This window comes from Malaclemys terrapin, chromosome 9 (genome assembly GCF_027887155.1).
Source record: "Malaclemys terrapin pileata isolate rMalTer1 chromosome 9, rMalTer1.hap1, whole genome shotgun sequence".
NCBI classification, from domain to species: Eukaryota; Metazoa; Chordata; order Testudines; family Emydidae; genus Malaclemys; species Malaclemys terrapin.
The window spans coordinates 43,057,944-43,072,965 of NC_071513.1; the positions used below are offsets into that span (position 1 = coordinate 43,057,944).

At 48.9% G+C, this 15,022-nt stretch overlaps 1 pseudogene; it reads left to right on the top strand.

The window, feature by feature from the left end:
• The first annotated feature begins 431 nt into the window (after nucleotides 1-431).
• On the top strand, nucleotides 432-8,795 carry LOC128843164 (glutamine amidotransferase-like class 1 domain-containing protein 3, mitochondrial; annotated as a pseudogene).
• The last annotated feature ends 6,227 nt before the right edge of the window (nucleotides 8,796-15,022 follow it).

Here is a 15,022-nt window from a genome sequence, read left to right on the forward strand (position 1 = left end):
AGCTTAGAGACAGAGGACATTTAACAATGGAAAGGGATCACCGCCTGTGCAACTAAAAATTTTAAAAAGTACATCCCTGGTGTAACTGACTGGAATAGGATTTAAACTAGAGGTTTAGCCCAATGCATGGCTCTGTTACATGCCATTATACATATAAAAGTCCCTGTGCATTAGTCTGCAATACAATTGAAAATTGATTGAGAAAGGAGGGAGGAGCACGGGTAGCCAACAAACAGCTCCGGCTAGCTGCGAATTCCCCCTATGGCAATGCACAAGGAGAGCTAACAGGGAGCTGCTGATTGCACAACATTTATGTACACATCAAAGCCTGCTTTGGAGAAATAGAAAACTTCCTACCCGTAAAGGGCTCTGTCCAGCCCATACAGCCCTGCCTTGTTCTGGGGCGGGATCTCCTGCTATAAAAGGCTCAGGGCAGTGAACAGAGAGAGACAGCAACTCCAGCCTCCCAGAGAATCCACCTACTTTGAGTCTGAACATGGGCAAGAAGGTAGCCATTGTCCTGTCCGGCTGCGGGGTGTATGATGGCAGTGAAATCCATGAGTCTTCTGCCGTGCTGGTGCATCTCAGCAGAGAGGGGGCACAGGTAAGAAGCACCCTGGCTCTGAGGACCAAGGTCTATCTTGGCTATATATCCTTTTGCCCTGGGCTGCTCTTTACCATCTCCTCCACTGGATGGATCATTTTGGGGTGCATTGGAGCAGTAAGTCATAGTTTCCTTAGGTGTTAATTCCTGTTGCTGCTGAGATAATCAAATTGCCCTAGTGATCAGGTGGCAGGTACTGTACAAAAATCTAGATAAGACACTATCTATCTATCTAAATTCGTGCACTGCACCCAGCACCAGCGAACTTGATCACTAGGGGAATGTGATTAAAAAAAACCTAGGTAGTCTCTTATTTCTGTATCTTTCTTCTTCTATCCAGAGCTCACCACTTTAGCAGCCAGAAATCTTGCAGTAGAAAATGGACTGTCTGGACTCAATTGTATACATGAAAATCTAAATCTCCTTAAGCAATTTCCCTAATATGTCCCTCCTCTGCTACGCTGCAGTTCTAGTGTTCTTTTTGACCTAGACATTTGCTCACTTCTGCAGTTCTCTCTCTGTTTCTTTTAAGTGGCCAGTTGCCACACCTGCTTTTTAAATTTCTGTTTGAGGCAGAAAATAAAAACAGAAGCCTCTGAAAGGGCTCTTGCCAGTTAATCTGAAACAGAAAATCATAGCAGCCAGCAAGAAGCTGATAATACAGAATTAGTAACTGTAGCCAAATTGTGTGAGTGCAAGAACACTGCATGAGATCACCCTTTGCTCCCAGCAGAGAACAAATCTGGGCCCAATCCTCAACTTCTATAAATGATTGTTTCTCCTTTGAAGTCAATAGAACAATGCTGTTTTACATCAGCTAAGGATAAAGGATAAAGGATAAAAGTTTCAAGGTTCACATTCTCAGTTCCTGTTTACAAAAAAAAAGGTGTCTGTCTCCCTCTTTCTGAAACTGTATTTTCTCCTCTTGTTTTTTTCTTCCTGTATTTTTCACTTTCCCTCTTTCACAAAACTGAAAGACTATTCAGAGTGCTGCAGGTCCCTTCTTCATCCCTTAACCTAAGGAGCCCTCTGATGGAGGAAACTGGTATAACTTTTCCTCCATAAAGTTTAGGACTACAGTAACTCCTCACTTAAGGTTGTAGTTATGTTCCTGAAAAATGCAACTTTAAGTGAAACGATGTTAAATGAATCCAATTTTCCCATAAGATTTAATGTAAATGCGGGGGCTCAGGTTCCAAGGAAATTCTTTGGGGGCAGACAAAAGGCATTATATACTTTACAGTACTGTACTGTACTGTGGTGGGGAGGTGTCCCTGGCTTACCCCTAGGGCTCAGGGCTGGGGGTGCAGGGTCTGGGAGGGAGTTAGGGTGCGGGAGGGCGCTCAGGGTGTGGGTGCGGGAGGAGGCTCAGGGCTGGGGAAGCAGGAGGTGCTGAGCACTTACCTGGGGCAGCTCCTGTTTGGTGCAGGGGGTGTGCAGGTGGCTCTGCGCAGCGCGGCAATGCCCCCATGGCCACGATTCTGGGAACCGCAATTCTGGGAGCTGCCCGCCCCACAGCCGGAAGGCAGGGCCACCTGGAAGGCAGGGCCACCCGGAAGGCAGGGACTTTAGGGGCTGCAGGGTCCTGGGCTAAGGGGATCCTGGGGCCCTGGCCTGCAGCGCTAAAGCCCCTTTCGGAATGCAGCCCTGCGAGCACAGGCCGGAAGACTCAGGAGGAGCAGGGGCAGCCGCGCAGACAGCGGCTGGAGAGAAGCGGCACTTTCCCCTTCAAAGCGCCACTTCTCTCCGGCCGGCTTTGAAGGGGAAAGCGCCGCTTCTTTACGGCTGCTGGCTGCGCGGCTGCCCCTGCTCCTCCTGAGTCCTCCGGCCCATGCTCGCAAAACCGCATTCCGAAAGGGGCTTTAGATGCAGGCTCCGGGTGTTCCGGGTGGCCCTGCCTGCCGGGAGGGCTGGGGGGGCAGCTTCCCCGCTTGCTCGCTCCCTCCCTCCCAGAAAGACCTAAGCGCCGCCAAACAGTCCTAACTCTTTGTCTGACACTAGTTCAGATTAGCGCTGGGAGCATAACAGACTTTTTGGTTCACTGGCAATTTCAAAAAGCCCCCCAAAAATATTATTTTGGGTAAAAACAAGAAATATTTTTTTAGGGCTATCAAGCAATTAAAAAAAGTAATTGCAATTAATCGCGTGATTAAAAAGATTAATTGCAATTAATTGTGCGATTAATCGCGCTGTTAAACAATAATAGAATACCATTTATTTAAATATTTTTGGGTGTTTTCTACATTTTCAAATATATTGATTTTGATTACAACACAGGATACAAAGTGTACAGTGTTCACTTTATATTTATTTTTATTACAAATATTTGCACTGTAAAAAACAAAAGAAATAGTATTTTTCAATTCACCTAATACAAGTATTATAGTACAATCTCTTTATCATGAAAGTTGAACTTACAAATGTAGAATTATGTACAAAAAATAACTGCATTCAAAAATAAAACAATATAAAACTTTAGAGCCTACAAGTCCACTCAGTCCTACTTCAGCCAATCACTCAGACAAACAAGTATGGTTACAATTTGCAGGAGATAATGCTGCCTGCTTCTTGTTCACAATGTCACCTGAAAGTGAGAACAGGTGTTCTCATGGCATTGTTGTCACCAGCATTGCAAGGTATTTGCGTGCCAGATGCGCTAAAGATTCATATGTCCATATGCGTCCATGCTGATGATGGGTTCTGCTCAATAACGATCCAAAGCAGTGCAGACCAACATATGTTCATTTTCATTATCTGAGTCATATGCCACCAGAAGAAGGTCGATTTTTTTTTTTGGTGGTTTGGGTTCTGTAGTGTCTGCATCTGAGTGTTGCTCTTTTAAGCCTTCTGAAAGCATGCTCCATACCTCGTCCCTCTCAGATTTTGGAAGGCACTTCAGATTCTTAAACCTTGGGTTGAGTGCTGTAGCTAGTTTTAGCAATCTCACATTGGTACCTTCTTTGCCTTTTGTCAAATCTGCTGTGAAAGTGTTCTTAAAACTAACATGTGCTGGGTCATCATCCGAGATTGCTATAACATGAAATATATGGCAGAATGCAGGTAAAACAGAACAGGAGACATACAATTCTCCCCCAAGGAGTTCAGTCACAAATTTAATTAATGCATTGTTTTTTTTTTAACGAGCATCATCAGCATGGAAGCATGTCCTCTGTAATGGTGGCCGAAGCATGAAGGGACATATGAATCTTTAGCATATCTGGCATGTATATACCTTGCAATGCTGGCTACAAAAGTTCCATGCAAACACCTGTTCTCAATTTCAGGTGACATTGTAAATAAGAAGCAGGCAGCATTATCTCCCAGAAATGTAAACAAACTTGTTTGTCTTAGCAATTGGCTGAACAAGAGTGGACTTGTAGGCTCTAAAGTTTTACATTGTTTTGTTTTTGAGTGCAGTTATGTAACAAAAAAAATCTACATTTGTAAGTTACTTTTTCTTGATAAAGAGATTGCACTACAGTACTTGTATGAAGTGAATTGAAAAATACTATTTCTTTTGTTTATCGTTTTTACAGGGCAAATGTTTGTAATCAAAAATAGTAATATAAAGTGAGCACTGTACACTTTGTATTCTGTGTTGTAATATAAATCAGTATATTTGAAAATGTAGAAAACCATCCAAAAATATTTAATAAATTTCAGTTGGTATTCTATTGTTTAACAGTGTGATAATTTTTTTAATTGTGATTAATTTTTTGAGTTAATCGCATGAGTTAACTGTGATTAATTGACAGCCCTAATTTTTTTTAACTTGTTGGCAAATCAAAACGTTGAATTTTTCATTTCCAGTCAAATCAGATGATTTGACAAAACTGAAATGTTTTGTTTCAGCTTCAAATATTTTAAAGCGTTTTTTAATTATTTAAAAAATAAAATTGGAGGAAATTTTTAAATTAAAAGTCATTTCAAAGCAGAAACTTGAAATGTTATATTTTGAAAACAGTGTAACAATTTGACAGTCAACATGAATTCACACAATGTTTCAGGGTCACCAAATCTGCATTTTCACCTAAAAAAAATTTCCACCCAATGCCCAAGAAGTTTAAAAAAAAATCTCTCTCTTCTTATTCTGACAATACACTCTATCACATCAATAACCTGGTCACAGGTCAGCATTTGAGTTGCTCAGATCTACTGCCATATTGCTGTTGTGGTTTGTTGTCGAATTCCCTCTAACTCAGCAACCAAGCCACCCTCATTCACTACGACAAAGTCTGATACTGCTTAGGAACCATGGCTTGCTGTTAGCCTTAAGATAACAGACCTTGCCATCTCTTCTGTCCCAGGGGGAGTTCTATGCTCCAGATATAGAGCAAATGCACGTGGTGGACCATGTGAAAGGGCAGCCAACTCAGGAGAAACGCAACGTGCTGGTTGAGAGTGCCAGAATCGCCAGAGGCAACATCAAGGACCTAGCCACGCTTAATGTCAAGGAACTGGATGCCCTGATCATACCAGGTAGGGCTGATTGTGGACTCCCAGCATGGGTAGGCAGATAAGCACTAACTCTGCTTATGCTAGCGGATTAAAAATAGCAGTGTGGCCATGGCAGCACAGGCTAGCTGCCTGGATCTGGGCAGGATTGTACTCAAGTGGCTAGCGTGAGCCGCCGAGACCACACCACTATTTTTAGCATGCTAGCTCAAGCAGAGCTAGAGTGCGTCTGCCTACCTGTGCTGATGCATAGACATCCCCTTAGAGATCCCATGGAAGAGAGCAGCTCTCCATTGGCATGACCTGGAGAGGCCCCACCATGAGTCACCAGGAAGAGGAGTTTTTTTGTTTGTGGTGGTTTTTGGAGGTTGGGAGAGAAAAGATTTGTTGCCCTTAAGAAAAGCAGCAGCACACTAGGAGAACTGCACTAACAGACTGCTTGGCATAGATGTGCTTTGATGTGACTTCTATTTTAACTGGCTGTAGAAGTGAAGGTGCTTATCTGGGAGAAGAGGAGGAAATAATTATACCCACCTCTCATCTACAGCTTTTCACTGGTAGATCTCAAGCGCTTTACAGAGAGCATAACTATCATTATCCCCATTTTACAGATGGGGAAACTGAGGCACGGATAGGTGAAGGGACTCGCTCTAGATCACCCAACAGACCAATGGCAGAGCCAGAACTACAGCCCAGCCCTCCTGAGTCTCACTTCAGTGCTCTAGTCAGTGGGCCACAATACTTCTGATCCACCACAGAACCTGCCATGCTTCTCTTTCCTTGACTTTAGTAGAAAACATCATCAAGATGTACCTGGTTCAGCCATTAGCGCAGACAGGAGAATCACGGAGGGGTAGTGGAAGAGCAAATGATGAAAAGCCCAATCACTCCTGCACCTGTTGTAACTAATGGAAGCATGGCTATTGACTTAAATGAGCACAGGCTCAGACCCTAGATGAGGATTTAATTAGGAGAACTATTTTGGCTCTAAGGTGCCACAAGTACTCCTGTTCTTCATTTTGGCAACATGTTCCACCATTACTTTAGAAAAATAAGAGAATGGAAGAGGAGTGGGTTTGTGAATAAAGCACTAATACATCTCCAGATTAACTCTATTTAGAGACCACGAGGATTCTTTGCCGTTTCTATTGGATGGTAATTGGCAGGTAAGGCTTACAGCCTTGTTTGTACTACAAAGGGTTTGCCAGTATAACTACACCAGTGGAGCTATACCAGCAAACCCATTTAGCAGAAATGCAGTTTATGCTGCCAAAAGAATTCTAGTGCCAGTACAGCTTATACCAGTTACCTGAATTAAATAAGCAATACTGAATCAGGTACTCGTCGGCTGGTATAACTGTCTCTACTTTTTTTTTGCTGGCATTGTTATATCTGTCAGGAGTGTGATTTTTTCCCCTCCAATACTCCCAACTGACTTAGCTATGCCAGCAAAACTATGCCAGGCCTAAGAGAGAGCTGCAGGTATTCAGCGGACATGGTGGCTTGCTGAGGTTTTATTGAAATATGTTTGGACCATGGATAAATGCCACACTGCACCAAATTCAGTTAAGCATTTTAGTGAAATAGGTGAGTTGGCAAAAAAAAATCCTACATTCAAACAATCACCTATTTTGAATCTCTTTCCCTATTCTGAGGTGGTTTTGGAGTGGCTAAGAACCTCAGTACTTGGGCAACACAGGGGAAGAACTGCACGGTCTCTAAAGTTGTGGAGGACACTTTGAAGTCATTCCATGCTGCCAAGAAACCCATTGGCATGTGCTGCATCTCCCCAGTCCTGGCAGCCAAAATCTTCCCAGGATGCGAGCTGACGGTTGGATAGGACAAAGAATGTGAGAAGTAAGTGTCGCCGAGCCCTAGTGCAAAATCTGACTCTGAAGGATCGACACAGCACACCGGTCCACATCTCTCAACCCAAGGGTAGGAAACACACCAGGGTAGTGATTCACAATGCTCATTATGTCATTTATGGCACATACTGCCACAGTACCTCTTCTCCACTAACCAGGCCGAGATCATTGTAGTAAAGGGGCTGAAAGCTGGGGCTGAATTATCCCAGTGGAAGGAAATGTATTGTGCTGGCATCTGCTGTTTGAAGGAGAGTTAACTTGTTTGAGAAGAGTTGGTCAATAACCCAATACAGGTACCAGGGGGAGGGGGACTACTTGTAGCTTTACAGAGGGATGCTAGCTAGAGTCTTAGCCCCGGTTTACACTACGAGTTTAGGTCAAATTTAGCAGCATTAGATCGATTTAACCCTGGACCTGTCCACACGACAAAGCCATTTTTGTCGATTTAAAGGGCTCTTAAAATCAATTTCTGTACTCCTCCCCGATGAGGGGATTAGCGCTGAAATCGACATCACCGGGTCAAATTTGGGGTAGTGTGGAAATCATTCGATGGTATTGGCCTCCGGGAGCTATCCCACAGTGCTCCATTGTGACCGCTCTGGGCAGCACTCTCAACTCAGATGCACTGGCCAGGCAGACAGGAAAAAGCCCCGGGAACTTTTGAATTTCATTTCCTGTTTGGCCAGCATGGCGAGCTCATCAGCACAGGTGACCATGCAGTCCCACTCCCAGAATCGCAAAAGAGCTCCAGCATGGACCGAACGTGAGGTACTGCATCTGATCGCTGTTTGGGGAGACGAATACGTGCTATCAGAACTCTGTTCCAAAAGACGAAATGCCAAAACATTTGAAAAAATCTCTAAGGGCATGATGGACAGAGGTTACAACAGCGCAACGCTCCGTAAGTCGATGCTAGCCATGGTAGTGAGGACACACTCTGCCGACTTAACGCGCTTAGTGTGGACATACGCAGTCGACTGTATAAAATCGATTTCTAAAAATCAATTTCTATAAAATAGACCTAATTTTGTAGTGTAGACCTACCCTTAATGTTTAAATTTATTGAGGCTTTTTGATTACTTTAGTGAGGGAGAGGAAGTAGTATAGAGTTTGCTTAATTCCTTGACTTCTGAGGAATTCCTCTGGCACAGTATACACTGTCTTCCACACAGTGGTCTCTTACCTGAGGGGTATTCATTTAGCAATAGCAGACTCCTAGCTACTGCTGTGGGACACCTAATGAGAAAGGATCCTTTCCATCTAAGGCCTTGGCAGAGTCTCTCTGTGTCAGGATCAGCTACACACACCTGATTTATTCTCACTTCTTCCTTTAGGTGGCCCTATGCAAAGACTGCAGAGGTCATGAAGGAACTTGGCTGCAAACACGTGAACAAGCATGTAGACGAGATTCATGTGGATGTGAAGAACAAGCTGGTGACAACCAGTGCCTTCATGTGCAATGCCCCGGTCCATGAAGTCTATGATGGTATTGGAAAGATGATAAAAGAAGTGCTGAAACTTGCCTGAATGCCTGACTACAGAACATGCTGGAAAATGATGGGAATCCAAGTCTTCTGAAATAAACTTCAGATACATAGTAATGGAGAGCAGCCACTGAGAGTGGGCCACTGCTGTCCTTCTCCCTACACCCTTGTGCCACAAAGCTTATTTCTAATCACACTGAGCCCTTTCCCATTGGACTGCTGCTAGCTACCAAGGAGGGAGACGTTTAGACAAGGGGTTCTCGCAACAAAATTTTTGGTGGCCTCAGAGTACGGCCACCAACTCTCACTGGTGGCCACACAGACACTTTCTTCCTAAAATACTTAATTAACTTTAGGAAAAACAATTAAATATGGACAGATACATATCTGATTCATTGTAATGTATATTTGTAGGTTTTTTTGGCAGACTCAATACAAAAATAATGCTGCCTCCCCCTTTAGCTCCCCCTCCCCCCATCCAGGGCTTAGTGCAGGGGAGGGCAATGTGGCCCGCGAGACCATCCTGCCCAGCCCCCAAGCTTCTGGCCCAGGAGGCTAGCCCCCGGCCCCTCCCCCGCTGTTCCTCCTCCCCCGCAGCCTCAGCTCGCCCTGCCGCCGGCACAGTGCTCTGGGCGCTAGGGCTGTGAACTCCTGGGGCAGCGCAGCTGCAGAGCCTGGCCTGACCTGGTGCTCTGAGCTGAATGGTGGCGGCGGCAGGTGCTCCAGGCAGTGCGGTAAGGGGGCAGGGAGCAGGTGGGGATTCGGTAGAGGGCAGGGAGTTCGGGGTGGTGGTCGGGGGTATGGATAGGGGTTGGGGCGGTCGGGGGGAGAAACAGGGGGTTGAAACAGGGTTCCCAGGGGGGCAGTCAGGGGCAGGGGTTCCAGGGGCAGTCAGGGGATAAGGAGAAGGGGTGGTTGGATGGGGCAGAGGTCCTGGGGGGCCAACAGGAACAGGGGAGGTTGGATGGGGCAGGAGTCCCCAGGGGGGCAGATAGGAGGTGCGGGCCAGGCTACAACCCCCTTCCCTAACTGGCCCTCCATACAATTTACGAAACCCGACGTGGCCCTCAGGCCAAAAAGTTTGCCCACCCCTGGCTTAGTGGGTCCTGGGGCTTGCTGTGAAAAGTGATATTTGTGTATTTGTTAATATCACAGCACACTTAGTAGCTACCTGGGAGGCTACAAAAAGTGATAAGTGATATTAACAAACTTACAGGTATCACTTTTCACAGATAGCTGGTAAGTCTGCTGTGAGAAGTGATACTTGCATGTTTGTTAATATCACTTTTCTCAGCAAGCCCCAGGACCCATTAAGGCCTGGACGGGGAGGCAGCAGGGGCCAGAGGCGATAGGGGTGGGTGATGAACCCTATTGTTGCATGGCCAGAGCCAGGGCCTGGTGTCTGCTGCCAGGCAGTCAGAGCCAGGGCTCAGTACCTGTGGCCAGAACCCTGAGCTGGAGACAGGAACTGTATGACTGGACCCAGGGATCAGAGCCTGCTGCCATGCATCCGGAGCTGTGGGTCAGCGCCCATGGCTAGTGCCTGCCACCGCACAGCCAGAGACCACAGTTGGATGCCGGAGCCCAGGAGTGCGTGGCTGGAGCCAGGAATCAGCGCCCACCGCTGAATGGCTGAAGCTAACACTTGCTGCTGTGCAGCCTCGGCCAGGAGTTAGCACCCGGGGCCAGCTCCTGCCACCGCGTGGCCAGAGCCCTGGAACAAAGCTGTGGGCTGGCGCCTGCTGCTGTGCAGCTGGGGCAGAGGATCAGTGCAAGGAGCTAGGGCCACATGGCTGGAGCCTGGGGCCAGTGCCTGCCACCACACGGCTGGAAATACGGGCCAAAGGCCAACTGAAGCTCCATGGCCAGAGCTGGGGTCAGCACCTGCTGCCCTGTGGCCGGAGGCTGAGGTTGGCGCCCAAAGCCCTGCAGTTGGAACTAGGGTTACCATTCGTCCGGATTTACCCAGACATGTCCTCCTTTTTGTTCTAAAAATAGCGTCCGGGGGGAATTTGTAAAACACTCAAAATGTCCGGGATTCCCCCCCTCCCCCGGCAGAGCAGAGCGAGCAGCTGGGAGGGCTGCAGGAAAGTCCCGGGCTGGACTCTGGAGCAGCTGTAGAGGAGCCGGATCCGCCCTGCATTCTGAGCCGGCAGCTCCCTTGCAGCCCAGTCCGGCAGCACTGTGCAGGGCCAGGGACCGGGTTTTGTTGTGCTGGGGAGCGCAGCCATGTGTCCGGCTCGGCTCGCACAGAGCCCAACACCCTGTTCTGAGCAGCAGGGTAAGGGGGCCAGGGAGGTTCTGGAGGGGGCAGTCAAGAAACGGGGGGGGGGCTTTTTGGGGAGAGTGGAGAAAGTTTTGGGCAGTCAGGGTACGGGTAGGGTCCTGGGGGGAGGTTGGGGGGGGTCTTAGGAGGGGGCAGTTAGGGGACAAGGAACAGGGAGTCTTAGGTAGGGGGTGGGGTTCTGGAGGGCAGTTAGGAGCAGGGGTCCCAGGAGGGGGCAGTCAGGGGACAAGGAGCGGGGGGGTGGGGAGCTGGGAGTTCTGGGGGGGGGGGCTGTCAGGGGGCAGGAGTGGGGAGAGGGATCGGAGCAGTCAGGGGACAGGGAGCAGAGGGGTTTAGATGGGTTGGGAGTTCTCGGGGGGGCTGTCAGGGGGCAGGAGTGCGGAGAGGGATCGGAGCAGTCAGGGGACAGGGAGCAGAGGGGTTTAGATGGGTTGGGAGTTCTCGGGGGGGCTGTCAGGGGTCAGGAGTGGGGAGAGGGATCGGAGCAGTCAGGGGACAGGGAGCAGAGGGGTTTAGATGGGTTGGGAGTTCTGGGGGGGGGCTGTCAGGGGGTGGGGAGTGGTTGGATGGGGCGTGGGAGTCCCAGGGGTCTGTCTGGGGGTGGGGGTGTGGATAAGGGTTGGGGCAGTCAGGGGACAAGAGGCAGGGAGGCTTAGATAGGGAGTGGAGTCCTGGGGGGCAGTTAGGGGCAGGGGTCCCAGGAGGGGGCAGTCAGGGGACAAGGAACGGGGGGAGGGTTGGGGGTTCTGGGGGGGCGGGAAGTGGGAGGGGCAGGGGCGGGGCTAGGGCGGGGCTCCTCCCGTCCTCTTTTTTGCTTGCTGAAATATGGTAACCCTATTGGAACCCACTGCTGTGTGGCTGGGACCGGGGCCTTTGACCAGCGCCTGACACTGCATGACGGAAGCCTGGGACTGGAGCCGGGGGCCAGCATCTGCTGCCATGCAGCTGGAACAAGGGGCCGGAGGCTGAAGCCTCACAGCTGGAGGCCAGGGCTGCGTGGCCAGAGCTGGGGGAGTCAGAGCCTGGGGCCGCATGGCCAGGTTCCTGAAGTCTTGCCGCTGGAGCCTGCCGCCCAACCCCCCTCCCCCCAACGTGGGTCAAGAACTCACCTTGCTCCTGCAGCATTGCGCCCCACCTCTCTCCAGAGGTGGTGCAGGATGGCGTATCCAGGAGCAACAAGGAGGGAGGGGCTGATGGTTCCCTCACCCCCCCGTCACTGCCCAGGAGGCTGTCGTGGCTGCACAAAAAGTCCACGGTGGCCGCATTTGAGAAACGTTGCTCTAGACAAACCTGGGCATCTTTATCGCTAAGATCTTGCCACTTTTACTCACAGATACCCTGTCATACACTGGCAATGAAATGGAAGCATTGGCAATAATAATAGTACTTAGGCACATCACAATCTCATGCTTATGTCAGGCTTCTAGTGGCCTGACATGTAGCAATTGTCATTAGGTTGCTGAATGGCAGAGGATTTTTCTGGGTTATTCCAGACTCTGAGAGATTGACCTGAAATTTCCATCAGTTTATCTAAAGTCCTAGAATTTTGATATTAATGGGCTTTTTTCCCTTCTGAGATATGATGCATCTTTGCCATCTTGCCAACATATAAAGGGGTGTCACACACAAACATAACGCTTCAGTCCCCCCCCACCTCCCACTACCTCGGAAATGGGAAGGAATGTAAGCTTTGAAAGTTTCTTAGAAATGGGGACTTAGAGAGTAAAACCTCTAAGGAGGGAGCTATTTCCTATCAAAATTTCATTTTTCACTTTTTCTGTGGAACTTGGAAGCCAACCCAAGAAAATGTGTGTACAAAGCTCCACCTTCAGAGTCCATCATTCTCCTCCTCATCCGGGCAAAGTTAGACTTGCCTATTCTAAATCCATTTCAGGCATCTATGGTTGGGAAAGAGTATTTAATTTTTAGATGACTTAGATTCCCTTAAAGACCCAGCAGGGCTTGTATTCCCCATGAGACTCCAACAACACTGATAACTAGACATGAACTGGTATTCATTACTCAGATCCAAAACGTGTCATTTTTACTGAATAAAATTACAAACATCTTATATATGCTGGCCTCTGTTTGATTGAACACCAGAATTTATTTTTGTATTTCACATTATATTAATGAATACTGTGCATGTCATTGCTTTGCCTTTGCTCCAGCAGAATGGGGATGGAGGGAATTACCAGTTACAAGCCCTGGGAAAACAACCTAGGCAAGAAGCTTAAAGGGTGACTTGATTATAATCTATAGCAATGGGCCTGCACCACTGCTAGAATTTCTTTTGTGCTACAGGAGAAAAACCTAGTATATAAACACATGATTCATTGAAACAAATTCAAATAATACAACCACACACTTGCCTCCCAGAAAGTGGTCAAACATACACCCCCATTTAGCTAGCACTTCTAGGGGTATCTCATTTCCTTTACCCAACTGGTGAAGGGACAGCCACAGTTAGAGAGGTCCTGACTTAGCAGATCCAAAATGATCCTCCATAAATCTGGTCTTGAGAAGTGCTGCACATGATATAAAGTCATAGATAAGTTTCTGAAATTTTGGTTGCTTTCTGCTAACTAAATATTTTCCACTTATATAGCAATCCGCATTCCAAAGGCTCCTGGAGTGCTTTGCAAACTAGATACATATGGCACCCACTGAAATGGAGCCATCTCTAGGGAAGAGGACAAGACCCAACCTGCAAACAAGACACAACACCACAGTGGAAGTGAAGGGAGATTTTGGGCAAGGATCACAGGGCCAAACCTCTGCTCTCATTTAAACTGCCCAGGGTCTTTAATATCCATGCAGACCAGACAGGACCTCAATGTCATAACTTGGCTCAGCCCTCCTCCCTGGAAAGACACTAGTCTGTTGTGACTGGACCCAACTTCTGGATGTACGTGTAAGCAGGGGAATGGTCCCGCTATTGTGGGGAACTTTCCTGGCTTCTGCACTACCCCAGTGAAATGGGCTAGCGAAAGGATCCGAGTCCTCGCTCCCACTTCCTTTACCCAGAGGCCTCCCTGCCCTTGAGGACTCCCCTTCCACTCTCCTGTCTGGCAGAGTCCTTGTAAACTCCGACAAAGCTGGGCCCAGGATTCCTGGGGGGGCTCGACCCCCAACCCTGCGGTGGTCACCCAGGACAGGGGCTAGGGTGTCCCCACTCCGGGGTACTCTCTCTGCACTGGGCACCTCCCTGACCCCTGATCATTTCATACAATTTAAAGCAAATACAAGTTGTTTAATTAACAATTAATTTTAAAAAAGAATAAGGAAAAATGGGAAAAGTTAAAGGAAAACACATCACCCTGCTCTGTGGCAGGGAACATCACAACCAGTGTCTCTGGAACGTCAGGGCAGGTCACAGTCTGTTCCTTGTAGGTCCCAGGCTCCTTCTCAGGCCCTGGCTGTGCTGCAGAGACGCTGCGGGTTGGACACTTGCTCTGGCGGTGGCCACACACTCTCAGGCTCTAGGTGGCAGGACCCTTTTTCCCAGCGTCGCCTCTGCCCGGTCGGGGTTATGATCCCCCTGCAAGTTTGGCCTGCAAGGCCTCTTGGCTGAGGCGTCTCCCTGTGCTGGGCCCGCTGCCCAGGGTCCCCCTCGCTCTCCCCAGCTGCTCACCGCACCCAGCTCCGGACTGCTCCAGCCCCAGCTCCAGTTTCAGCTCCAGCCCCAGCTCCACTCGGCCTCAGCACGGCTGCTGCTGCTGCTGCTCTGCCTTCAGCTCCCTGGGCTGCTTCTCTGGCCCCTCTGGCTCTGGTTACTACAGCTCTGCCCCCAGGACAGGTCTGCTCTGCAGGCTGCTTCTGTGACTCTGCTCCCAGCTCTGACCTGCTTCCTGGCTGCTTGTCTGGCCGCTCTGGTTGCTGCAGCTCTGCTCTCTCTGGCTGTGCTCTGGCTTTGGGGCTGCAGCTCTGCTTCCAGCAGCTCAGCTCGGGCCCCTGCTCTCTCCTTAGCTCGGCCCCACTCTGTCTGACCCAGGCAATTCCAGCTCACACAGAGGACGGGACCCCCTCTGGCCTCCTGACTCCCTGATTAGCTGCCCACCCTGTCAATCAGGCTGATCTGGAGCATTGGCCTCTCCCCATTGTTCCTGGCGACTGTCAGTCTCAGGCTCCTGATTTGCCATCGACCCTTCCCCTTTTAGTGCTGGGAGCTAGCCAACCAAAAACACCCCACTGAATGTTAGTAAGGGGGCAACAGTCCCCTTACATTCGTGTTCTTAAGCCAACTGGGTCTGATCAGAGCTTGGTCACTGTTCCTAGCTCTGAGTCTTTAAGGCACATTCCCAGGCAAGGCCTCATGTCTGAA